The sequence below is a fragment of the Silurus aristotelis genome (assembly GCF_946808225.1).
Source record: "Silurus aristotelis genome assembly, chromosome: 6".
NCBI lineage: Eukaryota > Metazoa > Chordata > Actinopteri > Siluriformes > Siluridae > Silurus > Silurus aristotelis.
Window position 1 is genome coordinate 29,792,696 of NC_139579.1, and position 27,148 is coordinate 29,819,843.

Consider the following 27,148-nt stretch of genomic DNA (forward strand, 5'->3'; position numbering starts at 1 on the left):
AAAACGAAAGTAAATAGAATTACCATGGAAACTGTGGAGGTTATGAGCGTGGTGCGCATCTCACACTCGCGATCAACCACTACCACATGAATAAGTGTAAAATTATGTTTATATTACGGTAATTTGCGGTGTATTTGTTTGTTAAAACAGGCTACAAATACTTTATAAGTGCAGAAAGAAGCGATCGGATGAGATCTCGAAACGGATTAAATCACTTTTACATTCATTCTAATGGGGAAAATCAGTTCGAGCGTACGAGCAACTGGACCTACGACCAATTTTCAAGAACGAATTATGCTCGTACAGCGGGGTTCCACTGTATAACTGATACATGTATAATGTATCTACACACATGCTGCTGCTGCAAAAAAAGGTACCAATAAATGTCCAGTACCCAATTCAATAAATGTACCAATTAAGGTTCTGTATTTGGTATCAGTCCAATTTTCAAGCAATTAAGAGTTAAGGGTCTTGTTAAGGCGGTCAACTGCCACGTCTGGCCCCTTGAACAAAGCCCTTAACCTTTAATTGCACAGCTGTAAAACTGTAAGTCGCTCTGAAAAAGGCTTGTCTGCCTAATGCCATTAATGTAAAGTTCACTGAAATGCTGGAAGCTACAGTTTAACACTTTCTAAACGTGTAAAGTTGACACACACCAAAACTTCCTTATTACGTAACTTCTGCACAGAGGAAAGTAACCGAGCGCATTGACTTTATTTCATCCAAGCTGTCGTAACTCATAACCTCCCTTTGCACTTTTTCAGCTACGGTAGATAAACAGGCCAGGGCCTCCCCTCTGCTGCCAAAATCAGCAGTCCTTCTTGACATTGGTGCTCCACAATAATGTTGCCAACATTCCTTTGAGCTTCTATTAAGATATTTTCAGTTGCATTTTTAAGCTGTCGCTTTCTACATCATTCTGAAGGTTTTCAGTCGGATTCGATAATTTATTGATTTAGCTTTTTCAGGCCTGAAGTTTGCAGAGATTGCATTCCTCACACCATTACAACACCTCCACCAACCCGAATTGTTGACACTCTGCAGGATGTGTCCATTGGTATACTGTTACCAAATTCTGCAGAAATCAAGATTCATCACAGCAGACTATGTTTTCCAAAGGCAGCACTCTCAGATATGATATTTTTAGGGTTTGGTACCATTAGTGTGTTTTTTTTTTTTTTTTTTTTTTTTACTTTTCTTTGTATTGTGCATGGGATGTATCTTTGATTAGCTTTAAAGTAAATGCTACAGATAAAAGAATAAAGGTCCAATGATACACCCTTGAAGTCAGGGGAGGTCCTCTGGAAAGTCTTCCTGGTGGACCTGCATCTTCCTGACAGACAAGTTTTTTCTTAAAAGTAACCAGATTTGAATAAGAATCTATTAGAAGGTTCATTGTAAAAAATATAGCTTTTCTGAGTAGTTTCAGAGGAAGAACTTTTAAAGCTTTCCTCAAAGGTGCAAGCCAAAGTATGGAACTGTTTAAGTTTGGTTGAGAGGGAAACCTAATCTATAAAGAGTTTCTTAGATCAAGAGCAAAGCTGCTGAGTTTGGATGTACCACCAATGTAATTATGTCCTCCTTAGTTCTTTTAGGATTCTAGATTTTATGAATGGGATCTACATGGAACTCTGTGAAAGGAAATTACTCAAATTAAGGGTTTGAGTTCTCCTGAATGGTTCAAGATGCTCCTTTTTAAGAGGCTAGATTGTGAAATCGTTAAAAGGATGTGGTTAAATTCTACATAATGGCATTTAAAGTGATTTTGTGTCCCCGGGAACCCGTCCTCTGGCTTGCCTGGTTAGTCAGGTGCGATTTGTTTGTTTCGTTTCATTCTTCTCAAAATTGCTTCTCTTTATTCTTCCTACCAAGAATCATTCAGTGATTTATACCCCTGGGTTGTTTTATGCAAAAAAAAAAAAAAGCATTAGCAAAAATGCTATCTGGGAATAATATCTCCTCACTTCTGTTTAAAGCAGAAATCAGGCTACACATCTTGTTTGGATGTTTGAATAGATCCTCAGGGTTTGTTTCCCTCTCTGAGCCCCGATATCACGCCTCTTCACGAGAGCTTTGGAATGAGCGGCAACCTCTTGTGAAAATAAGGGTGTTAGGGCCCATGAGGTATGCGGTTTCATGCCATGTTCATTTTACATGCATAACTGCCAGTGGGTTAATTATTATACTTAGATCAGCAATTTGGAGTCCACTTTTCTTTATTAAAGAATGACGTGTTATACTTTTATTCCATTTAATTCACGGCTTATATTTTTCTCACTGATTATAACTGAGCAGCCAAGGGGTTAAGAGCCCTGCTCAGAGGCCCGGGAGAGGCATGGCAGCTTGGTGTGGCTGGGATTTGAACTCACAACCTTCAGATCCAAAGTTGAATGCCTTAAGCACTAAGCTACCCCCCTCCTAGACTACGTTATAGAATTTCCACGAAGCAAGTTAGTTCTCTAGTTAATTGCTTACAGTAAAGCGCTATTCACTATAACACTCATTCTTGCTTATCCTTTTCTTTCTTTCTTCTTCTTTTTAAATATTTGTATTTATTTTAAAGTTAAGAAAAAATGCAGCTTGTTGATTTGGGAAACCGCAAAGTGACGAGGACTTTTCAAGAATGAACACTGAAGATTCCCTCAGGAAATACTAAACTACATTTTCCTGAACACACACAACTGAACTATGTTGATGATTCTATTGTTTTTCTTTGGTAAATAAAAACTGCACGATAGGGTTCCTTGTTCGACTTGGATATACTCGACTTTCTGACCATCAGTCACTGGTGCGCTGATGTAAATAATAAAAAGCAATTTATCCACAATATATTCCTGTAAACCTGCTAGTGACGTATACAGTCAGAGATTTGATCCAATATCGAAGTCTGTGTGGTAGCGTATTGCAGTGTATCTCTCTTCTGCTGTGTTTTGTGGCGTGAATGTGATGTCTTATTGCAGATTTTACACCCAAACAAAGCAAATAAATTGCTTTAAAGCTTAAAACCTGCCAAATGACTTGGCTACAGAGAGCCTGCAGAGAGCACGAGTCTGGCGTGGAGGTCGGTATCAAATTAGTATTGTTAATTAGACAGTAAGCTCGGATATGGGAGAACCCTGATGGAGTAGTTTCTCAAACACTCATTCCTAAGCAGATATATGAACATGTACAAACGTGCCCATACATAGGTTCACTTGAAATGTGGAGACTAAAGAAATGTATAGGGAAAATGGACCATGTATGATTTTGCTTAGTCATCTTACAGGGTAAAATGTATTGCAGACATCTGTGTGTTTGTTTGTGTGTATACATCGATTTCTTCATCACCAACTGGGTTGTTTTTCTTTTCTGAAGCTCTTATAGCTAGCCTGGAGTCACTCTATTTATTCTCTGTATATCATATCTATATCTCAATCTTTCAGGGAAGATTTTATATAGAACAGTGGATTTTGGATTGTCTTTTGGTGTCCATCATCCCAGGCTCATTCCATTCCACTGATAATCTAGTTTACATTGATCAAAGTTTGGTCAGCAGTGCTGGTCTGAGGCAGGTCTGTGTCAGAGGTCAGTGGGTATGTTTGTCTGAGATCACACTTGGAGCAAACTTTGGGAGTTTTTTGATTGTGTTCTAAACTTTGTTTTGTGAGAATAAAGTGGGTATGTGGAGAGCAAAGCTCCTGAGTCTGAACTCTAAAACCTAGTTCTTTGTGTGGTTCAGGATTTTGTGAATAATAACTGGAACTGGTTTCTCAATGGTTTAAGCTGTTCCTTTCTGAGTGTCTGGATTGTAAAGTCGTTGAAAGGATGTTAATAAATTCGACATTATTGGTGTTAGTGATTTTGTGTTCAGGTCTGCGTCAGAGGTCAGTGGGTTTGTTTGTCTTGGATCATATCAGTCAGGGTGATGGTGGGATTTGGAGGGTATTCTGGAAACACTGGGTACAAGGCTTAGTATTAAAACATCTACCTCCATGTTTTTTGGGTGACATTGGCTTTCCTCCAGTTTCCTTCATTCTAAACACTCCACATGAATTGTATTTAGTTCAGGATCGTATCAGGGACCCCGGGGTCTGGGAGGGTACCCATTGCACCATTTGTTACATTTTCACATTATTTTTGTTTTTTAATAAAATATTTGCTTAGAGGACAAACATTGTTCTCTGTGGTGCTCTTCGTTCGTTGAATAGAACAAGAAAAATCTTAGATTCAAACATGCTAGACAAGAAGTCAGCTGTACTTGTGTTGAACGCTCCTCCTCTTGCCCTTGGCAGGTAACTCAAGGGATGGGCTGTATTTGCCTTTTCAGAAATCTCTACTACCTTCTACTATTTACTGCTAAACTCAGTGACTTTACCTTTAAGCACTTGGTGCTAAACTGTGTCTTGATGTGACAATTAGGTTTTAATAGCCGTCTATGTCTACAGCTGCAATTAAATATTTATCAGACTATAATAGTCATCTGACCTTTTACTCACTTCATATTATGATAAGTGTTACCACATGCTTGCTTGTACTTTTCCTCTCATCACAGACATCAGCATCAATGCAACCCAAAGGAGACGGTAATATGGATTTAGAAGTTTCATAACAAATAATGGTTTATAATCCGCAAAACTAATATTACAAAAAAAACTGACCAGTGATGTTCTGTATGAAATTTAAATTTTGATTGTAGAGGTTTGTTTGTTTGCATTTCCTTCGCTTTAGGTTCCTGTGCCACTTCAAGTTTAAAACCTATGTGTGGTTGCAGGTTTTCATTCCAGTCATACAAGATCCACACCTAATTCCACCTGTTTAACCACTCAATCTTGACTTGTTATATTGCTAAAAGTATTGAAACACCTGTTGAGTTTACGATCCCCTGCTATAGAGCTCCAACCCTATTGGGATGAATGTGAACGCTGTGCACCACAGGCCTCCTCACCTCAACTATATCAGTACCTGATTTTATACGCTTGAGCACAAATTTCCACAAGCACACCACAAAATCTAGTGGAACATCTTCCCAGAAGAGTAGAGGTTCTTATAACAGAAAATGCGGACTATATGTGGAATCATATGGTCAGGTTGTTCATGTGGTGTAATAAGCTATCAAATGTTGCTTGTGTTTGCTAGATACACTTTCTGAATAAAATTGGATTGAATCAGCTGGTTTGGAGGGGGAAAAAAAATGAGCTGTAGGCATTAAACAAGGTGTTACAACAGATCAGGTGTTTTCTAATACAGTGGTCCCCCGGAACTCGTGGGGGTTACGTTCGAAGAGTTCCCGAACATCGGCGAATTTTGGACGCAGCCCCTCCGGTACCTTAATGAATTCACCTAGACATTGTCACTTTAATACAATAATGTGCTTTAAAAATAGTTTTTATGGATTTTAAGTTTAAAATGTTAACGTTCCTGAATATTTGGTCTCGCTGCGCAAATTTTATGGTAATCCACAACTTGCTGTTAGTTAGGTTCCAAACAAAATTTTTCCGAACCGCGAATTATCGGCGGTTAACTGTATAGTGACCTGTAAGTGAAGAAAATTGTTTCAACAACACACATTAACAGGTTCAAAGAAACCTGTGAACATTGCAATCGGGTCACAATCATGTAGTCATGATTAGTAGCAGTAATGTTTGCTAAAAACGCAGGTTTTTACTATTAAGTAGCTACTACTAAGCATGACTATCCGATCGTGATCGTTCACAACTGCAACATTGGTTTTTAGACCTGGTAGTGTGTTTTGGTAGGAATTAAAACTTAACAAAATATCGTAGTAGTATTTGCTAAAAAAACGCTAAAATCTTTTCTGCATCTAAAACATTCCATTTATACCGTTTTGTGTTCTCTGACTGGCTTTAAATGGAAAAGATCCGGAACATTCTAAATAAAAACGGTGGCAAATTTAGTCACAGTGATGGAGATTCGAGATTTTTCATTTTAACCGATTAAAAGCAGTTTATGATGAATTGTATTGCATATGAACTCTTTAAATACTTGAATATTTAATTATTAATTAATGCAATAATACAAAATTTGAGTCATAATTAAATGTTTCCACCTCCTGAGTATTATAAATATTCTCAATATATTCATAATATAAATGTGTAATTGTTTACCCAAAAATTTCCTGATGCCTTGTTAGAAATATTTACAATATGCTACAAATTTTCCAATACATCTAATTTATCAGACATTTTTTATTTTGCTCATCATTTAATCTGTCTGGTTGGTTGACATCAAAATTATTATTATTGAAAGCAGTATATTCATCTTGATTGCGACCCGGTGGTGTTTGTTGTGGTTTCCTGAAAGCCCAGATGTTTTCATGTGGTCTGTGCTGTGCCAGCTGCTCTCCACATCATAGAAACGTAACTTCCGTGCGGTTAAGGTGGAGTTATTGTTCCAGTAAATTCATTTATAGAAATATTGAGCGGGTTGGACTCAGCCCTGGGGATGTATTTAGTATTGTATCTCTATCCTCTCGCCGTTCGCCTCTGTATTGACTTTGCGTGAGTGTGTTAAGGGTACAGCAGGGCAGTAGAACAGTACTTTTACACTGTCAAACCCCATTTTTCACACACACACTGTGCCGGAGCTGGTTTCCTGTTAACCAGAAAAGCTTTTTTTTTTCTTCTCAGGAAGTCTTTTTATTGTTTTGTAATCAATTGTAGGTTCCCGAAAAACCATTCGAACACGTGGTTCTGGCTTTGAGAATATATTTTACGGTTTAAAATAGTTAAAATCGTTTGCACACAGGGATATCATCGTAGGTGAGAAGTACAAGCAAAACCGTAGATATTTGTTTATGCTAAAGGGCATTTATTTGTATTTTGTCAGCTCTCAGTCACGTAGAAACTCCAGTTCCTTATAGTATACAGCATGCAAACATAAAGCAACTGCTCCAACTGCTAATACATACCTACAAACTCCTGCTTTCATTCTACACTACTTTCACACACTATTTAAAAAAAAACCCTCATTTACACACACAAGCCAAAGTAACTTATTTAATGTTTCCTAGATTTTGAACACGTTTGGGTTTGTTGTTCACGTTTTGCTCACGTATTGTTGTTTTGCACATTCTACGTTTTCAGTTCTATCTACCGATTTGGATCTCAGCCTGTGTTTGCATCCGCCTCGGCTACTGTGTGCATTCGCATTACATGGCAACGTTGTCGTTTTAATTCTTATTTAATGTGTCTTTTGAGTCACAGTTGGAATATTTAATGTAACTTGATTTTGTGTTGAATTTCGATGAGTCCATCGCATCCGTTTGCTCTTTTTCTTTTCTTTTCTTTTCTTTTTTTATTATATATATATATATATATATATATATATATATATATATATATATATATATATATCAATAATATATATAATCAAGCCTTTTGGATTTTTTTTTTCTAATTGTATAAATAATTATTTAGGCATGTTTTAGTATTAGCAATAATATAATGTGAACAACAATGCTATTATATTTTTTCTGTATATTTGCCTGGTTTATATACATTATGACTAAAAAAATTGGGACACCAGACTTTACCAGCCACACGTGGTTCTTCATCAGACTGTTACTACAAACCTGGAGGCACACCAGTATACAGGGAAATTTTCCCTTCACTTAAACTAGGAGATTTAACCCTGTTCCAGCATGACGCTACCCCTGTGCACTAAACCAGTTCCTTGAAGATGTAGTTTAGAGGAGTTGGAGTGGAAGATCTCCTGCTATAGAGCTCTGAACTCAACCCTATAAAACACCTTCCCAGAATCTTCCCACATACTTTTGACCCTGTAGTGTGTAGCAACACACACTTGTTCTATTACATCATTGTTTTTATAGCAATTCACAGGGACCTGCATGGAAGTTGAATGGAAACAACAGGAAATGTTTTTTTTTTTTTTTTTTTCTGTGGAGATTTTTACATAACATTCTCTTCGGTGTCAGTTGTAAAAATTACAGGTAAAGCTGTAATAAGGTTTTCCGCCACAAGAAAGTCCAAGGATCACGTTTTACCCATTATTTTGAAGATATAAAATTCGCCTGTTAAATGTAAATGATCATGTAAATTCCTTATTAATATATATACTTTGTAGAGAAAAAAAAAATCATATAATTCCAAAGTGTATATATAATCCTGATATTGCGCATATATATATATATATATATATATATATATATATATATATATATATATATATATATACACAGTACAGACCAAAAGTTTGGACACACCTTCTCATTCAAAGAGTTTTCTTTATTTTCATGACTATGAAAATTGTAGATTCACACTGAAGGCATCAAAACTATGAATTAACACGTGGAATTATAAACATAACAAAAAAGTGTGAAACAACTGAAAATATGTCATATTGTAGGTTCTTCAAAGTAGCCACCTTTTGCTTAGATTACTGCTTTGCACACTCTTGGCATTCTCTTGATGCCTACTTTGAAGAACCTACAATATGACATATTTTCAGTTCACTTTTTTGTTATGTATATAATTCCATGTGTTAATTCATAGTTTTGATGCCTTCAGTGTGACTCTACAATTTTCATAGTAATGTAAATAAAGAAAACTCTTTGAATGAGCAGGTGTGTCCAAACTTTTGGTCTGTGCTGTGTGTGTGTGTGTGTGTATATATGTATGTGTGTATATATGTATGTACGTATGTATGTATTTCTACCTTCTCTACTAGTTGTCATTGTAAGCATTGGTAGCTCAGTGGTTAAGGCATTGGGCTTTGGATCACAGGTTCAAATCCCACCACCAAAAAGCTGCCACTTCTGGGCCCTTGAGCAAAAGCCCTAAAACCCTCCCCTGCTCAGTTGTAAGTCGCTCTGGATAAGGGCGTCTGCCAAATGCCGCAAATGTAAATGTAAGACTTGTAACTCCGCTCACCTCCCCCCTGAAAGCGCCCCTACGCTATTTTATTTTACATCTCTACCTGAATGCTTCTGAAGCGTTGAAAAATCGAAGTGCTTGATCATCCTCAGCTTCATCCCAGAGTCTATTATTAGCGCCTCAGGAGCTTTAAGTGGTCTTTAACAGGAATGAACTTTGTTAATGGTTATCTGCGCCGCCAGACTGTAGACTGCACCGGTGGTAGTAAATGCGGGCATTAAGAGCGACATGCAGCCAGACTGATGGATGTGTGAGGTCCCGAGGCCTGCTGTGGGCCGGCTTACACACTCATTTCATTAATCTTTTTTCTGGTAATTTCACTTTTTCTCTGATCACATGACCGCTGGGTCACCTGCAGTTCCAAATCGCACGCCTTCGTTTTGGTTTATAGACAATAAAACCCTCAGGGTAAACAGGCTGGTAGTAGGGCGTGGCGGTGCACACAGCGAGCAGCGTAATCGGATGAGGAAATGCTACACTACACCACTTTAGCTGACTTACAGCAATACCAGGTGTAGCTCCAACCATGCAACATACTTTATTATAGATATGTAAAACAAGGTGGCTTGTAAACGTTGAAATCTAATGTCGTCTTTGTTGGGACGGAGAAAAGAAAAAGGGAAAAATACCATTTAAAACTTTGTCTAATAGCTTAACGTTTCTTCAAAACACACCTTGGAACATATGTCCGAGTCCAATCTAAGCTCTAAATCTGTACTTTAGCTACTCGTAAAGCAGATTTTCTTTTCCAGTCTGTGGCTTTGAGACACTAGGATGATATTACAGTATTACTTCTGAACTCATCTGTAATTTGTTCCGGATACTCGTGACCAGCGCTTTAACTTACTAGGACCCATGATTAGAGGTAGATGGGACATGATACAGAAATCATTGAGCAACATGCACCTCTCCAATCAGAGCGCTAGTTTTGATTTTGGACCTCGTGTCTACCTGTAGCCTAAACTACCGCTGGTTGAAGGCTCTCTAACAAAACAGTTTCAGGAAGTTCTCTCTCCTGAGGTTATTCTCATTCTCTCTACGAAAGCTGAAATGTATAAGGCTCGATTTAAGAACGAACAATAAGAATTTAAAGCCTCGTACACGACAAACTGACAGGCAAACGTCAAGGAACGTTAGGGGAGTTTTCAGCGTAGGTCAGCTTTAGTTTTTTTTGCACTGTTAGCTCTGATTGGACGGAGTAAGCTGTTTTTACGGTCGATTCTGCACGTCAAATCGGTGGCGGAGCTCGTCTGCGAGAAAGAGAACTCTGATTGGCTATTTAGCTGAGCGAATGAACACACGATGAAGAAAAAACGGATCGTGCTTGTTATCAGTCTTGCTTTCTTCTTTGGAGCTTAGCATGAATCAATTACTAATGATCGATTCACTGTTCTAGCTTTTTTTTTCTAGCTGGAGTGTTGGTGTTGAAACAGTGTCGAACTATGAGAGTATGAAAAATGTCAATCTTTCTAAATGAATTAATGATAGTTAATGATTGTGGTATATAAGAAATAAAACCTTCTTCCTGAGGTACCAGTATAAATGTACATTGGGCTGATGCTATTATCCGACACGACTTACATTTGAGACGGGATACAACCGTTAAAGTTGAACCCAGACATGGCAGATTGACCACCGAGTCACCACTTCCCTCAGCGTTGGTACGACTTTCTCACATGACTCTGTGGTGGAAATTTCAATTCCAATTTGAATTTTGCAACGTACAGTCGCATTTTATCACGAGGAAAAAGGTGTCACCTCAGGTGTCCTTCTGTATGTTTTGGAGTCAACACGAGGCGTCACGTTCTCAAAACGTTCTGAAACGATTGTGTGGTGCTCCCAAGCATGCTACAGGTCTTTTCTGTAGATGGAGTGTAGATGGAAAAATCTTGCTAGTCAAGCCGAGTATCATACAAAAGTAAGTACACCCCCAGGATTAACTGTCCTCTAAAAATAACTCTATGCTAAATGGTTGCTCAAATGTGAGGGGTGTACTTACTTTTGTGAGATACTGTATAACACATTAAACATAAAAGTGATGAGCAATGAAGCTTTTTTTGGTCATGTTTAATAACTTCGTCATTGCGTAGTGCAGGTACACAGTAATGAAATGCAGTTTAGTCTCGACCAGAATTGCAAATAGAAACATTGTGCAAACTGACAAGTGCAGATAAATATGTAAATATATGTACTGCAAATAATCGTCAAGGCACCGGCAGTGAAAAATGTGCAGATGATGTTGAAGTAAACAACAAATGCAGGTGCATCTCAATAAATTAGAATATTGTCATTTACTTTACAGTAATTTACTGTATTTCAGAGCCAAAATCATCAAAATTAAAAGAACTGAAGACTTAAACTACTTCAGTCTGTGTGCATTGAATTTATTTAATACACGAGTTTCAGAATTTGAGTTGAATTACTGAATTAAATACATTTTTCCACGATATTCAAATTTATTGAGATGCACCTGTAAATATAAAGGCTCTGGGCATTGAGTGTGTGCAGACAAGTACACTTTAGTATTTGGTCAACTTAGGATTTTTTCAATCTTACAACAGCGTTAGAACGTTGCCTGGATCTATGCATCTTCCTCCTTGTGAGGTGACTTACTTGCGTCAACAGAGTTCTTTTTTTTTTTTTCCTTCTGTTTTGGTGTTTCAAAGCCCAATTTTTCCTGTCTCTCTTCTTTTTATGGGCGTCACCAGACACTGGAACAGAACATGTCTGACTCCGCCCTCGAATAGCTATGCTATGTTAAAATGCTATGTTTTGCCATGTTTCGACTTATATATTTACATTTATGGCATTTAGCAGGAGCAGATATCAGAGCAGTTTGAGGGTTAAGGACCTTGTTCGAGGGCCCAGTGGTGGCAGCTTGGTGGTGTTGGGATTTGAACTCACAACCTTTCGATCAGAAGTAAAACATCTTATTTACTGAGCTACCACCTCCTGTATCTCTCTGTGTTTGTGTGTGTGTGTGTGTGTGTGTGTGTGTGTGTGTGTGTATGGATGGATAGATAGATAGATAGATAGATAGATAGATAGATAGATAGATAGATAGATAGATAGATAATATAAAATGCACACACTTTAAATAAATAAATAATAAATTACTGGTTTTTGTTTATCTCTAATGATTGAGCCTGTGGTGAAAGCGATGGAAAAACAAACAAACCCTTCCTGAAACACTACGATGGAACCTTTAGATAAACCAGATTCTAAAGGAACCCCATCCTTTCGGGGCCCATGCCTGATGATCAAACGAGGATCAGTCTTTGTGTACTTTTTGAAGCGTTCTTAGTTAGGTCAAAGAGTGTATTTGTGTATCTAGGACCAAAACAGCATAAAAATAGGATTCAGCTCATCTCCTAGTCTCCATGGAATCTCATGACTTTTTTTCAGGGCTGGTATTAAACAGTGTATGAAATATTTCAAAAACGTATGAGAATTTCAGTTATTCTTATCACAGCCAAATCGCATTTTTCACTTTTTTTTGCCAGACTATACATCTTTTGGTTAAAAAAAAACTCCAGCATAGTTCCCTTTCTTTCTCTATCACTATGACCTTGTGTATGAGATCACTGTTAATTCCAGATAATATGAGCTCAGTGGATTGTAGTGTAACTGCAACCTGCTTCTATTTCTGATACACACACACACACACACACACACACACACACACACACACACACCCTGATTCAGCATTTAAGTTCTGACTTCAATTATGCCGTATACTGAACCAGTGGCACTTGAGAGTTTCAGAGGACACACACACACACACACACACACACACACACACACACACACACACGGAGTTTTGCAGCCATCAGCTCGCTCACTGACGCTGCAGATATTTGTCAACTTGTCATGAGATTGGTGCTGCACTCTGTGAGCTTATACATACACACACACACACACACACACGCACACACTCGTGATCATCAAAACACAGTCACATTGATATATTTTCTGCAGTTTCATTTAAAACCCCAAACAGCTTGTGACTTTTTTTTGTCCTTAAGATATTAAAGATTCAGTTTATAGTGTAACCCCAAACAGAAGTTATCAGCCATCAGCGGATCACACACACGCGCACACACACACACTCACACACACACACACACACACACACACACACACACTCACACTCAACAACAAAAGGAAATGTGCCTCAAGACAACACACTTTTCTAATTTCGGGCTCATCAGCAGACCTCCGTTTGCTGTGTAATGACCCAAAGGTTTCTAGTAAAGCACTGAAGCACAAACCGGAAGAAAGGCGTCTCATGTCCTGTGACCGAACGCTTCGTGCAAAAAAAAAAATACGCTGTCCGTCTACAAATTAATACCGGTGTCTTGATTATACATTTGCAAGCATTTTCTCATTCTCAGCGTGTCTTTCTGCGGGAAAACCCAAAGCCGCTTTTACAACCTTCAGCCCGGGAGTCCAAACACGGAGCAAAAATCTATTCTTTTGTCCGTTTTCTTTCCTTGGTGTGTTCGTCCCAAAAAAACGGAGAGTGGAAAAGTAAACACAATTTTAGTCTCCGAGACTAGTTTTTCTACTTTCCTTCTGCAAGGGCTTCTAAATGAACTCCCACAGGGTTCCAAACTATTAGCGACACCTCTGGTTCCAACATTTTCTCGTTTCCCTGCACCACCATGTCCACATTAATTGACCCACAGTGACGTTTTGACTGGGGTCAAAAACCTCCTTCATCCCGATCGAGCCGAATCCCAACTGGCCTGCAGTGAACTCTGTACAGACGGCCGGCTCGTTGTTTAGGAGACGCACCGTTCTTCCTGATTTACACCCTGCTGTTTAATCTCGCTTATCGCTCTAAAGCACGAACATCACGCTCTTTAAGTGTCAACCACACTAGAAAACACTTCCTGTTTCCTGCCGCTCTCATGGGTTTAAATGCAGAACGTCAGTTAAGTCACTGCTTATATTTTGAAACGCAGCCACTCCAGTTGTCTTTGTGTCTGTGATATAAAAATAAATTCTCTTTCCGAGTCACTTTCGATCTCTTGCTAAATAGATCCAGAATCTGAGTTGTGCTGGCCTGCGGTTCTTTCTTCAACTGTTACCACAAAGTTGAAGGCACAATTGTATAGGAGGTCTTTTGGATATCATGAAATTTTCCCTTCACTTGAACTCGAAGACCCAAACGTGTTCCAGCTTGACGATACCCCTGTGCACAAAGCGAGCTAAATGAAGATCTGCTCTACATAACTTGGAGTGAAAGATCTCCTGCTACAGAGCTCCAACTCTATTAAAAACCTTTGGAATGAACTTCTACCCTGACTGCATCCCAGTCCTCCTCACCTACATCACTACCTGACTTTAACAAACTTGTATGCGAATGAGCACAAATCTCCACAAAAAATTTTGTTGAACATCTTAAAAGAAGAGTGAAGGGTAAAATAACAGCAAACGAGGTCTCGATATGGAACGAGAGGTTCAAAACGGACATGGCGAACTTACGGTCAGGTGTCCGCATTAACGGGTTTTGTTTTGTCCCTTCGACAAATGTCTCGCATCGTGTTCAGAGGAATTGTGAAAAAAACAAAAAAACAATTGAAAGGACGTACAGTGCTGTGAAAACATGTTTGATTGATTAATTGATGAATTAATTGACCAAGCTTTTGCAATAACTGGCAACTTCGCTCGATGATGTGGATGAATCAAGTGTCACAAATATGAAAAAAATAAATAAAAATACTCTGAATATTTGCATTCTAGCACTGGTGCCTCATGTGACTGAAATGAATAGGAAGCCTTTAAAGGAGCCAAGTGACATTTTATAGTACGATTAACCTCGTGGCTGTTTTTCCTTAACTGTGGCCACTTGACAACCTCTAGACTCCAGTTTTACAGTAATCGCAAAGCTCCGAGTTCAATTCCCAGGACTGCCAGAGGGTCACACAAAATCAGTTCTAGGACAATCAGCACCCTGGTCTTTGGCCTGTATCTATTTCCCATTATATAGAGATAAAGTAAGAGAGAACCCTAACTAATTTACTGAGTACTAGAGTTATGCAGTGAAAACGGCTACAGGCTGATTGTCTTGTAATTGATTTTGTGATCTGTGGTGTTTGGTTGAAAAGTGGCACTCTGGAAGTCATAGGAATTGAACTCGGAGCTCTGAAGAACTATCCAGGAGGTTTAATCTTTACTCAGTAAAGCAAGAAGGGTTCACGATTGTTCTCTCTCACTTTATCTCGACACAATGGGAGACGGATACAAACCCAAGACCAGGATGCTGATAGTTCTGGAATTGATTTTGAGATCCATACTGTATGTTGTCTGGTGGAGAAGGTGTAACTAAATGCTTAAGATGTTGGACCCTTGGGGGGGGGGAGTGGGAGTTCAACTCCGAGCTCCAAGTGCTGCAAATATTGCAAAAGTGGAGTCTAAAGATTGTCAAATGGCCACAATTAAGGGTAATTCCCCCCTCAACCACCGGAGGTGCCAGTGATCTCAGCTACATCTTTTCAACCTTTATTTTTCTGTGAGACTGTAGTTGAAAGGACCTTTTTTGAGCTTTAAACACTAAAGTTTAAGTCGAAATATGAGAATCTCAAGTTGCTTGTTGTGCCATTCCTTGGTAACTAAACACTGCCGCTGAATAGGAATCGGTCATCTGTAACTTGCCAATGTAAATCTAAGGAGGTAAATCTACAATTTATAGGCAAAAGTTCGTGGACACCCGATCCTAAGATTGTGCTTTTTTTTAACATCCTATTGTACAATTAGTCTGCATTTGCTCAGTCAATGTTCACATTCATCCCAATGGTGTCCAATAGTATTGAATTTAGCATTCTATCGCAGGACCAAATCTTCTACTCCCTCCCAGCATATACTCATGGAGATTGAAATGTGTGTTGGGTTTTTTTTTTTTTTTAAACAATTTTCTTTATATGTATTCTTTTTTGAGTTATTTATTTATTTAGAACTGCTGTTACATTGCTATTGTCGTTTTCCATTGCACTTCTCTGTGCTGCATTCTTCTAACGCATAAACTGTTCTGTACGAGTTAAACTCAATCATTAAATATTATTTTGTTCGTTTGCGACCAGACGTGAGGAGGTTTAGAACAAGCCCTCGGTTTCATTTTCCGATCAGATAATGTAATTATGTCGTACGGAAAGGCACACGAGTAAACAAAACAGGACACCCAGATAAGATAAGAGCAGCGAGAGATGGATAGAAACCGAACCATCACGGACGAAAGGAGAGGCAAAAGTATCGAAACACCCCTATTTTTCATCCTTCGTGTCACGTTCAAATTCGCGTCTTTTGTTATTGTAGCTGAATTAGTAGATGACAACCGATCACTACACAAGGAATTCATAAATAATTAAAGCCAAGACGTGTGTGAGGGAGATAAAAGCCGATTCTCACTACAAGGGTGGAGCAGCTTGGTTTCCAGTTGATGAGGTCATGTCTGGTGTGAGTGTAAAAGAGAGCGAGCGCTTTAGAGAACGGTGTGAAGGAGTATCATTAGGGTAAAGGAGGCTAGGGCAGCTTTTAACCAACAGGATCACGGTGTCGGATTTATCGACCTGAGCGCTTTTGTTCTACGTTTGTTTCCGCTTAGGCCTCAAGTGACCTACTTCTGAACACACACAATTTGCTTTTGTATGTTTTTCCAGGCAGATATGGTATTGTGAGGGGGAAATAAATGTAATGCTATTAGCTGCATGTAAAAAAAATAAAATAGAATGCTGCCCTTTTTTTTTTAAACTTAAACATGGAGGTCTGTAACTAATCTTTTTCAGTAAATAACAATGAGATGTGTGTATGTATACATATATACGTGTGTGTGTGTGTGTGTGTGTGTGTGTGTGTGTGTGTGTGTGTGTATATATATATATATATGTATATATATATATATATATATATATATATATATATATATATATATATATATATATATATATATATATATATATATTATACATACATTATATATATATATTATACATACATTATATATATAAATATAATATTCTTGTAAATGTTTTATAGTAATTATGTTGTTTCAAATGACGTAAATCATCAGAACTTTTGCTATGTTTCCACACGGACTGTTAACAAGGTGATACCGGGGAAAGTGTACCTCTTCTAATTTTCATATCGATAACAGAAATAGACAATATTTGTTTAGTAAACATGTTGAGCTTTCTATATATATTTAGTTCTGTCTCTGAGAAAAAAGATATTCACCGAGATTCAGGTTGTTTTATTTTTGTCTGTTTTTTAATTAATTATACAAATAAATACAAATCTCCTCTTTTTTTTTTTTCTTTTCTTACTTATATTAGTAATAAAAATGGTCAAACAGAAATGAGCGCTGCATTAATGGCGTGTTCATAAAATTAGTGCTGTTAAACGTATTTTTCATTAACCTGTTAATTTTTACATCCCTAAAATGAATATATAGCATGTGTGTATGTGTGTGTGTGTATATAATATACTACAAATCCCAAACCTTTTCCAGCATGACAATGCTTTTGTGCACAAAGCCAGCTCCATGAACATATACACGGGTTGGAGTGGATCTTGACTGACCTGCTCTAAAGCTCTGACCTCAACCATATTAGGGATGAATGTGAACACTGACTGCACTCCAGGTCGCCTCACCTCACCTACATCACTACCTGACTTGTTTTGTGGGTAATTAAAGCACAAATGTCCACAAGCATCCTATAAAATCTAGTGAAGCATTTTTCCAGGAGTCTGATTTCTGGACGATCACTTTTAGCACCTGTTTGCTATTTTAATTGATGATGACTGATTTTTTCTTTGTTTTTGCATGGACGTGAGTAAATATTTTAGCATGGCAGTGCTGTGTTTCTAATGCTCTCTACAGAGTTTCTTGACAGGCCTAAACTACCGTATTTTTCGGACTATAAGCCGCTACTTTTTTCCTACGTTGAGAATTTTACCTGGGGTTTTTCCCGGTTTCACAAACTTCAAGACAAAAAAACTGAACCCTATAACATTAGACCAATGAAATTTCCGAACAGAAACGAAAAAACGCACCTCATCTCTGTTCTGAGCTGCACGGCATCAGGAGAAAAAACTTTTTTTTTTTAAACACACGACGATGCCAAAAGAAACTCCCCAGAGAAATACAGTAGTTGTGAAAGGAAGGAGGAAGACAGTGAACAATGACTTTCTTGGTCGGCTACTGTTTAGATACAAGTTGTTGTAGCGCGTTGAGTCTGGGTGAAGGGAGAGCTCGCTAACTCCAGTTACAACAGAAATCATATAAGCACAGACAGGTTTCCAAAACTCGTGCTTTTTTATTTTTCTTGGCAACAGCGTTACGGGTTAGTCAAAGAAACTTAGAAATTAGCATCAGAAAATAATAAGGACATAATCCTCAGTCTTACACACATGCAGTAAAACCGGAAGAATCCAGTGGCAGGCTATTCCCAAAATACCGCTATGCTCCTAAAGGAAGCGCAACATATTTCACCCGTTACACCGTGTGTAACGTGTCTTTCGTTAAAGCCTGTGTAAAGTACATTAGTGTAGACAGAGTAGGCTTATAGACAGGTGCAGCTTATTTATGTTAAAAATAAAAATATTTGTAAAATTCAGTGGGTGCGGTTTATATAAGGGTGCGCTTTATAGTCCGGAAATTACAGTAGTGCTTATATATGCCCACTGCTCAGCACTATTGGTCTGTCTGTCTGTCTCTGTCTTTCTATCTGTCTCTGTCTGTCTCAATCAATCCATCCATCCATAACTTAGTGTCTAAGGTCATATATGTCTGGTTAAGTGTGTTTAAAAAAAGAGGAGTGTAAAATAAATTGGATTCATGGAGATTAGTGAAGGTAATACTCCAGCTGTCAGTAATTACATAAGAGGGGTGTGTGTGTGTGTGTGTGTGTGTGTGTGTGTGTGTGTGTGTGTGTGTGTGTGTGTGTGTGTGTGTGTGTGTGTGTGTGTGTGTGTGTGTGTGTGTGTGTGTGTGTGTGTGTGTGTGTGTGTGTGTGTGTGTGTGTTACTAAGACTTGGGATTGCAGTTTAATACATTGATTTGACAGCAGCATGCAACCTCGGATTTAAACACAGAACTAAGTGCACACACACACACACACACACTGCTAAATAAGTCTTGCGTAATCGCTGGTGCTCACCTGACAGCTGGTGTGTTGTGTTTGAGCTTTCACTCATCCCTGTGCACACCGAGGCTGTCAGCTGGCTCTCAGATTCGAATGGGTTTGTAAACGTGTGTATGATTTTAATATTTGAACACATTGCAGTGTTAATGAGTGTGTAACCATGAGGCGCCCATTTATATAGCATATACCAGGCAAGGTGACAAACCTCAGTATGCACAGGGTCTGTTGTGAGCTTATTTACTTTGTACACAGAGTACACAGTGCTTAACACGCCCTGTAATATCCACCAATACTGCCCACACTAATAATACCCCCTTAGTAACACATGCCCAGTAATAGAACCTGATAATGCCACCTCCCCCAACAATGTACTCAGTAACATCTCCCCTGCCTAATCCCACACTTTGTAATCTTCTTTTTCTTCTGTCCTCTACATCTGCTTCTTTTAAACCAACTACCTGCATGTCTTCCCGCACCACATCCATAAACCTCCTTCTTGGTCTTCCTTTTTTTGTCATTCCTGGAAGCTCCATCCTCAGCATTCTCCTACTGATATACCCCATGTCCCTCCTCTGCACATGTCCAAAGCATCTTAATCGCACCTCCCTCACCTTGTCTCCAAAATGTCCTACATGCGCTGTCCCTGTAATAAACTCATTTTTAATCCTGTACATCGTCGTCACTCCCAACAAAAATCTCAACATCTTCAGCTCTGCTACCTCCAGCTCCACCTCCTGCCTTTTACTCAATGCCACTGTCTCTAAACCATACAACATCTCAGGTCTCACCACAGTCCTATAAACTTTCCCTTTCACTCTCACAGATACTCTTCTATCACAAATCACTCCTGCTATCACTCTTCTCCACCCACTCCACCCTGCCTGCACTCTTTTCTTCACTTCTCACACACTCTCCATTACTTTGCACTGTTGACCCCAGGTACCTGAACTCCTCCTCCTTCTCCGCTTCTTCTCCCTGCGACCGCACCACTCCACTGCCCTCCCTCCCATTCACACACATGTACTCTGTCTTACTCCTACTGACTTTCATTCTCCTTTTTTCCAGCGTGTACTTCCACCTCTCCAGGCTCTTCTCAACCTGCTCCCTACTCTCACCACAAATTACAATATCATCTGCAAACATCATAGTCCACGGAAACTTCTGTCTGACCTTGTCCATTAACCTGTCCATCACCACTGCAAACAGGAAAGGGCTCAGAGCCGATCCTTGCCGATTCAGTCCCACCTTCACCTTGAACCAGTCTGTCGTTCCTACTGCACACTTCACTGCTGTCACACTGTCCTCATTCATATCCTGCACCACCCTCACATACTTCAATACCACAACTTCTCTCTCCACCCTGTGGTACACTTTTCTCTAAAAGCAGCAGATCGCATCCAAAAACATTCTGTACAATTGTAAGTCTCCGACCTTGTGGTAAAATTGTGGAAAAACAAAAGTCAGGTGTCCTGGTACTTTTGTTCATATAATTATAATTATAGATATCAATTAAGTGTTAAAGTGTTTACCCACAGATATATCGCAACGTGTAGAAAATGTTAGAGCTGGGTGATATGGAAATATAAAATCGTTATCATGAGAAAATTCAGTTATGTGCATTTTCATAACTGAGCCTGATGCAATTTGTATCTCGATGCCAACGATACAATACATTAAAGATACAAATGAAGCAGCTACCAATGCGATGCCATATGATTACCTTTTATTACGATGCAGCGCGATCAGATTTCCATTCCATTTGCCTTTATAGTGCAAAAAAACCATGAAATAAAACCAGATGTTCTTTTCCTGTTCTGTCTGCAGGAAGTTACAGCTCTACCTCTGCCATGTTAATCTGTATTCTGTGTGAATCTCAGGACACGCCTCTTGTCTCCGTAGTGTTGTGATGCGTCATTTTCACGTAGCAGCAGCGGTGCTGAGAGAACCCGCTCGAGGAACGGTTCCGCGAGGAGAAATCGATCTACGTATAAAATGTTGGTCACGTGATAAATAATAAAAGTATAGCACATCTACTAACAATTATATATAAATAAATAGTTTTTTTTTTTTTATTATAAATAATTAATTTTTTACCATTTTCCTGATATCTAGTCAAGTCAAGTCAAGTTTATTTGTATAGCGCTTTTCACAACAGACATTGTCTCAAAGCAGCTTATCTGAAGTGTATTGTGGTATAATTATCGTATATATGTAATGATATGTAAGTATTGATAAGTATATTCTTTCCTTCTCTCTCGTTTGCTCTGAAGCAATAGAGCTAAATGGCCCTGTTCAACTTTCTAACGATCTTAAACAGGAAACTTTTTGCGTAACTCGATAGCACTTTATGCAATAACGGAATGGTTGAGAGGGAGAAAAAGAAAAACGACTCCACACACTACTTTCTGGCAATACTTTGCAGGCGATCGATTTTTCTTCCTCCAGAAATCCGCTTCAAGATTTCATGACCGTGCCCACCAGCTCCCCCTTGTGGCCACGCAGGGGATGTGTTGATCTTGGCTCACGTTTCTGTGCGAGTCATGTGAGATGATGCGAAGGTAGATAGCGGGGTGTGTGTTCAGGATGTAAGCTGATCTCTGTGGTTGTATTGAATATCAGAGCGCTCGCACATGCGATCGACGCTTGTAATTTGGACGTGTAGCCGCTGCAACTGTCAATTATTAATCCCTTTTAATGACTTGGAATCTCATGAAAATGCTTTCAGGTTTTATCGACATGTTAGTTGCTAGGCTAGTGAGACACCTCCGACGATGCTCTAGGAATTGAATTGTAAATATTTGTCACTTACACTATAGTGTCAAAAGTTTTGGGACATCCATTGCCCTGTTACCACAAAGTTGGAGGCACACAATTTTATCAGATGTCTTTGGATCTGGTAGAATGACATTCTTCCTTCACTTGAACTACGAGACCCAATTCCAGACAGCTCCATGAAGTTCTGCTGTACATGGATTGGAGTGGAAGATCTCCTTCTATAAAGCTCTAACCTTAACCCTTGAATACCTTTGGGGTGAATGTAAACGCTGACTGGCCTCCTCACCTCACCTTCATCAGTGCCTGACTGTGAGGTGTCCACAAACTTTTGTCCAAACAGTGTACATTACTGAACACATTATGGCCAGCTTATGAATTATGAAGTGCTTAAATGTAGTTTTAAAGCTCTTATGGTGCAGTGCCCCTCTAGCAGAGAGGGTTAAATTGCTTTGCGCAATCTGAACAAGCAGTTGATGGTGCTGGGGCTTGAACCCCCACCAACCGTATGATCAGTAAATCAGAGCCTTTACCGTTAACAGACTTCGACCTAATCACAAATATACAACTATTCAATGTTGTACAGAAAGTGACTTTATTTAGGCCTTGTGTTTATGTGGGACTGTGCTGATTTGAGGTCGGACTGCACTCTGGGGAAACTCTGATCATGTGTAGATCTTGTGAGAGAGTATAGTTTTGTTTTTGTGGTTTGGATGGATGCTCAAGTGTCACAAATCATTTATCAGGGTACATATGAAGAACCGAATAAATAAATAAATAAATAGCAAATCTGTTTTTTTCCTCATTCTCCATCTGCCTCTTCTCACCCCGTTCTCCATCTGCCTCTATCACCTCGTTCTCCGTCTGTCTTTTCTCATCTTACTCCATCAGTCTCTCTCACCTCTCACTCTCTTCTTACCTATTTCACAGCACACACACACATACACACTCTAACCATATGGCTATTCCCAGGGTTCTTTGCTTGTAATCTCTAGAGTTTTTAATAAAAAGCCCACATTAAACTGCGCTCCGGAGCAACCTGAAGATAAGTTTACAATTCAGATTTTACTGTTAATATTAACACACAACGAGGAGAAATGTCGAGTCGCTGTGTGCGTGTCTATGCTTTTCCTGCATCTCTGCTTCTCTTCTCTAACACAAGTCTGCTTTTTCTCTCCAAAATAGTCTTGTGATTTTGAAGTAGACTGTAACGAGCACCCAAGGACACCGTTTCCAGGCAACATCGGCCACTCCAGGCTCCGATTATGAATCATCTGGCAAATGTCAGTCTGCAAACGTGGTTTGTGTCACAATTGTTAAATTATGAGAGTTATAGAAGTAGCGATGCATTTGTAGATTTTTTGAATGCTGAGTGCACCCCAGGCCTTCTCACCTCACCTCACCTCGTACATCAGCACCTGTACATTACGTGTAGCCGAAAGAGCACAAAACTCCACAAGAACACTAACATCCCCTATGATGGTTAATACGTGTGTGTGTGTGTGTGTGTGTGTGTGTGTGTGTGTGTGTGTGTGTGTGTGTGTGTGTGTGTGTGGGGGGGGTGTACATTTATTATTTATATTAAATTGCATTGCATGAACCGAACCGAAAGCCCTGTACCTTTTACACCTCTTTTATTTTTCTCTATCCATCCATCCATCCATCCATCCATCCATCCATCCACCCACAATTGTATTTTGTGTGTGTATGTATGTGTGTATATATACACACAAAAAATACAATTGTGTGTGTGTGTGTGTTCACTTTGACCATATATTTAACCTGGACTCCGTCTCATATCACACCCAGTGTCTCAGGTTGCTCTGTCCTACACAGGACCACTGAGCCATATCGCCCCCTGCTGCCCGAATTACAGCTCTCTCTTTTTCTCTAATCAAGACTCATGTGTCTGTCCTCCTGCCCTCCTGCCCTGCTGCCCTGCTTCCACACTCTGGAACACCTGCAGATAGAGTCGACTTCACCCCCGGGGCACTTTGTTTGAAATGCAGCCATGCCATGTGGCAGATACAGTTAGGGGTTGTTCTGGACGATTTGTCACTGTAGTGACACACACACACACACACACACACACACACACACACACACACACACACACACACACACACACACTCCAGCCCTACATCTCACTCTAGCTCCTCTTACCTCTTACTCCGTCTGTCTCATCTTACTCTCTCCTTTCCTCTTACTCTGTCTTATCTCACTCTGTCTCCTCTCACCTCTTACTCTGTCTGTCTCATCTCACTCTCTCTTACCTCTTACTCCATCTGTCTCTCTTACATCTCACTCTGTCTCTTCTTGCCTCTTATTCTATCCATCTTTTCTCACTTTTTTCTCCATTTGTCTCTTTCTTACCCTTATGATCGTATTAGTTACGGGGGAAAAAATCCGTACAAATGACACGACAACAATTTTTATGTGTGAGGAAATCATTACAAAATCCAATACATTAAGGATAGTTTAAACACGAGGCAGTTCCAGATTAGGACCTGTGATTATTTCCTGCTTTAAGAATGCATGAAAATGTGTGTGTGTGTGTGTGTGTGTCCTATTTGCAAGAATTGTAAAGCTTTCTAGGTTTAACACAAAAGAAGCCTAAAACAGGAAGAATGACCTTTTCTGTATAATTCAGTACAGGTACACAGTTTTGCTGTGTGGATTAGTTGCATAATCAATCATGTTTAATAAAAGTCCAAGAGATGCCTGTTACTCTGCGGTCGCATTGTGCTTCACAATACAGTCAGACTGTGTGTGTTGTATTGTGTGTTGTACTGTGTGTACAGACATTGTGTTTTGTACTGTACTGTGTGTACAGACTGTGTGTTGTATTGTGTGTTGTATTGTGTGTTGTATTGTGTGTTGTACTGTGTGTTGTACTGTGTGTTGTACTGTGTGTACAGACTGTGTGTGTACAGACTGTGTGTGTACAGACTGTGTGTACAGACTGTGTGTACAGACTGTGTGTACAGACTGTGTGTACAGACTGTGTGTGTTGTACTGTGTGTGTTGTACTGTGTGTACAGACTGTGTGTGTTGTATTGTGTGTGTTGTACTGTGTGTACAGACTGTGTGTGTTTTATTGTGCGTTGTACTGTACTGTGTGTACAGACTGTGTGTGTGTTGTACTGTGTGTTTTATTGTGTGTTGTACTGTACTGTGTGTACAGACTGTGTGTGTTGTATTGTGTGTTGTACTGTGTGTACAGACTGTGTGTGTTGTATTGTGTGTTGTACTGTGTGTACAGACTGTGTGTGTTGTATTGTGTGTTGTACTGTGTGTACAGACTGTGTGTGTGTGTTGTACTGTGTTGTACTGTGTGTTTTATTGTGTGTTGTACTGTACTGTGTGTACAGACTGTGTGTACAGACTGTGTGTGTTGTACTGTGTGTACAGACTGTGTGTGTTGTACTGTGTGTGTTGTATTGTGTGTTGTACTGTGTGTACAGACTGTGTGTTGTACTGTGTTGTACTGTGTGTGTTGTATTGTGTTGTACTGTGTGTGTTGTACTGTACTGTGTGTACAGACTGTGTGTGTTGTATTGTGTGTTGTACTGTACTGTGTGTACAGACATTGTGTGTTGTACTGTACTGTGTGTGTTGTACTGTGTGTACGTACTGTGTGTGTTGTACTGTGTGTGTTGTATTGTGTGTTGTACTGTGTGTACAGACTGTGTGTGTTGTACTGTGTGTACAGACTGTGTGTGTTGTATTGTGTGTTGTACTGTGTGTACAGACTGTGTGTGTTGTACTGTGTTGTACTGTGTGTACAGACTGTGTGTGTTGTATTGTGCGTTGTACTGTACTGTGTGTACAGACTATGTGTGTTGTACTGTGTGTACAGACTGTGTGTGTTGTTTTGTGTGTTGTACTGTACTGTGTGTACAGACTGTGTGTGTTGTATTGTGCGTTGTACTGTACTGTGTGTACAGACTGTGTGTGTTGTATTGTGTGTTATACTGTGTGTACAGACTGTGTGTGTTGTACTGTGTGTGTGTTGTACTGTGTGTGTTGTACTGTGTGTGTTGTATTGTGTGTTGTATTGTGTGTTGTACTGTGTGTGTACAGACTGTGTGTGTTGTACTGTGTGTACAGACTGTGTGTGTTGTACTGTGTGTACAGACTGTGTGTGTTGTACTGTGTGTACAGACTGTGTGTGTTGTACTGTGTGTACAGACTGTGTGTGTTGTATTGTGCGTTGTACTGTACTGTGTGTACTGACTGTGTGTGTGTTGTACTGTGTGTTGTACTGTGTGTACAGACTGTGTGTGTTGTACTGTGTGTACAGACTGTGTGTTGTATTGTGTCTATTGTCTCTAAATGGGAACGAGATCTCTCCTATTCACAAGTGACAGCTTTGATTGACAAAACAATACACACACATGAATGTGACATGCTGGGTGGGAACTTGAGATTTACAGAGATGGTAGACGGTAGAGTATATTTCAAAACTGTACCATTCCAAGCTTGCTTCAGGATTGAGAACTCTGGGTTTGGGAGCTTTGGGTTTGAGAACTCGGGGTTTGAGAACTTGGGGTTTGGGAGCTCGGGGTTTGAGAAATTGGGGTTTGAGAACTTGGGGTTTGGGAGCTCGGGGTTTGGGAACTTGGGGTTTGGGAGCTCGGGGTTTGAGGAACTGAGTTTGGGAACTTGGGGTTTGGGAGCTCGGGGTTTGAGGAACTGAGTTTGGGAACTTGGGGTTTGGGAGCTCGGGGTTTGAGAACTCGGGGTTTGAGGAACTGAGTTTGGGAACTTGGGGTTTGGGAGCTCGGGGTTTGAGAACTCGGGGTCTGAGAACTAAATTTGGGAGCTCGGGGTTTGAGAACTTGGGGTTTGGGAGCTCGGGGTTTGAGAACTCGGGGTTTGGGAGCTCGGGGTTTGAGAACTCGGGGTTTGGGAGCTCGGGGTTTGAGAACTCGGGGTTTGGGAGCTCGGGGTTTGAGAACTCGGGGTTTGGGAGCTCGGGGTTTGAGAACTCGGGGTTTGAGAACTGGGTTTGGGAACTCGGGGTTTGGGAGCTCGGGGTTTGGGAGCTCGGGGTTTGAGAACTCGGGGTTTGAGAACTCGGGGTTTGGGAGCTCGGGGTTTGGGAGCTCGGGGTTTGGGAGCTCGGGGTTTGGGAGCTCGGGGTTTGAGAACTGGGTTTGGGAGCTCGGGGTTTGGGAGCTCTGGGTTTGGGAGCTCGGGGGTTTGAGAACTCAGGGTTTGAGAGCCTCGGGGTTTGGGAGATCGGGTTTGAGTGTGTGTGGTTATATGGAAACCCTGAGAAGACCAATCTGGACCAAATACAATACAGTGTAAAGGCTGCAGCAGTTTTATATCTTT

The 27,148-nt window shown here is 39.8% G+C and overlaps 1 protein-coding gene across 2 annotated transcripts in view; it reads left to right on the top strand.

Annotated features, from left to right (window-relative positions):
* Nucleotides 1-27,148, top strand: part of pdzd8 (PDZ domain containing 8) — a 61,822-nt gene that overhangs the window by 1,863 nt on the left and 32,811 nt on the right. The window lies entirely within an intron of this gene.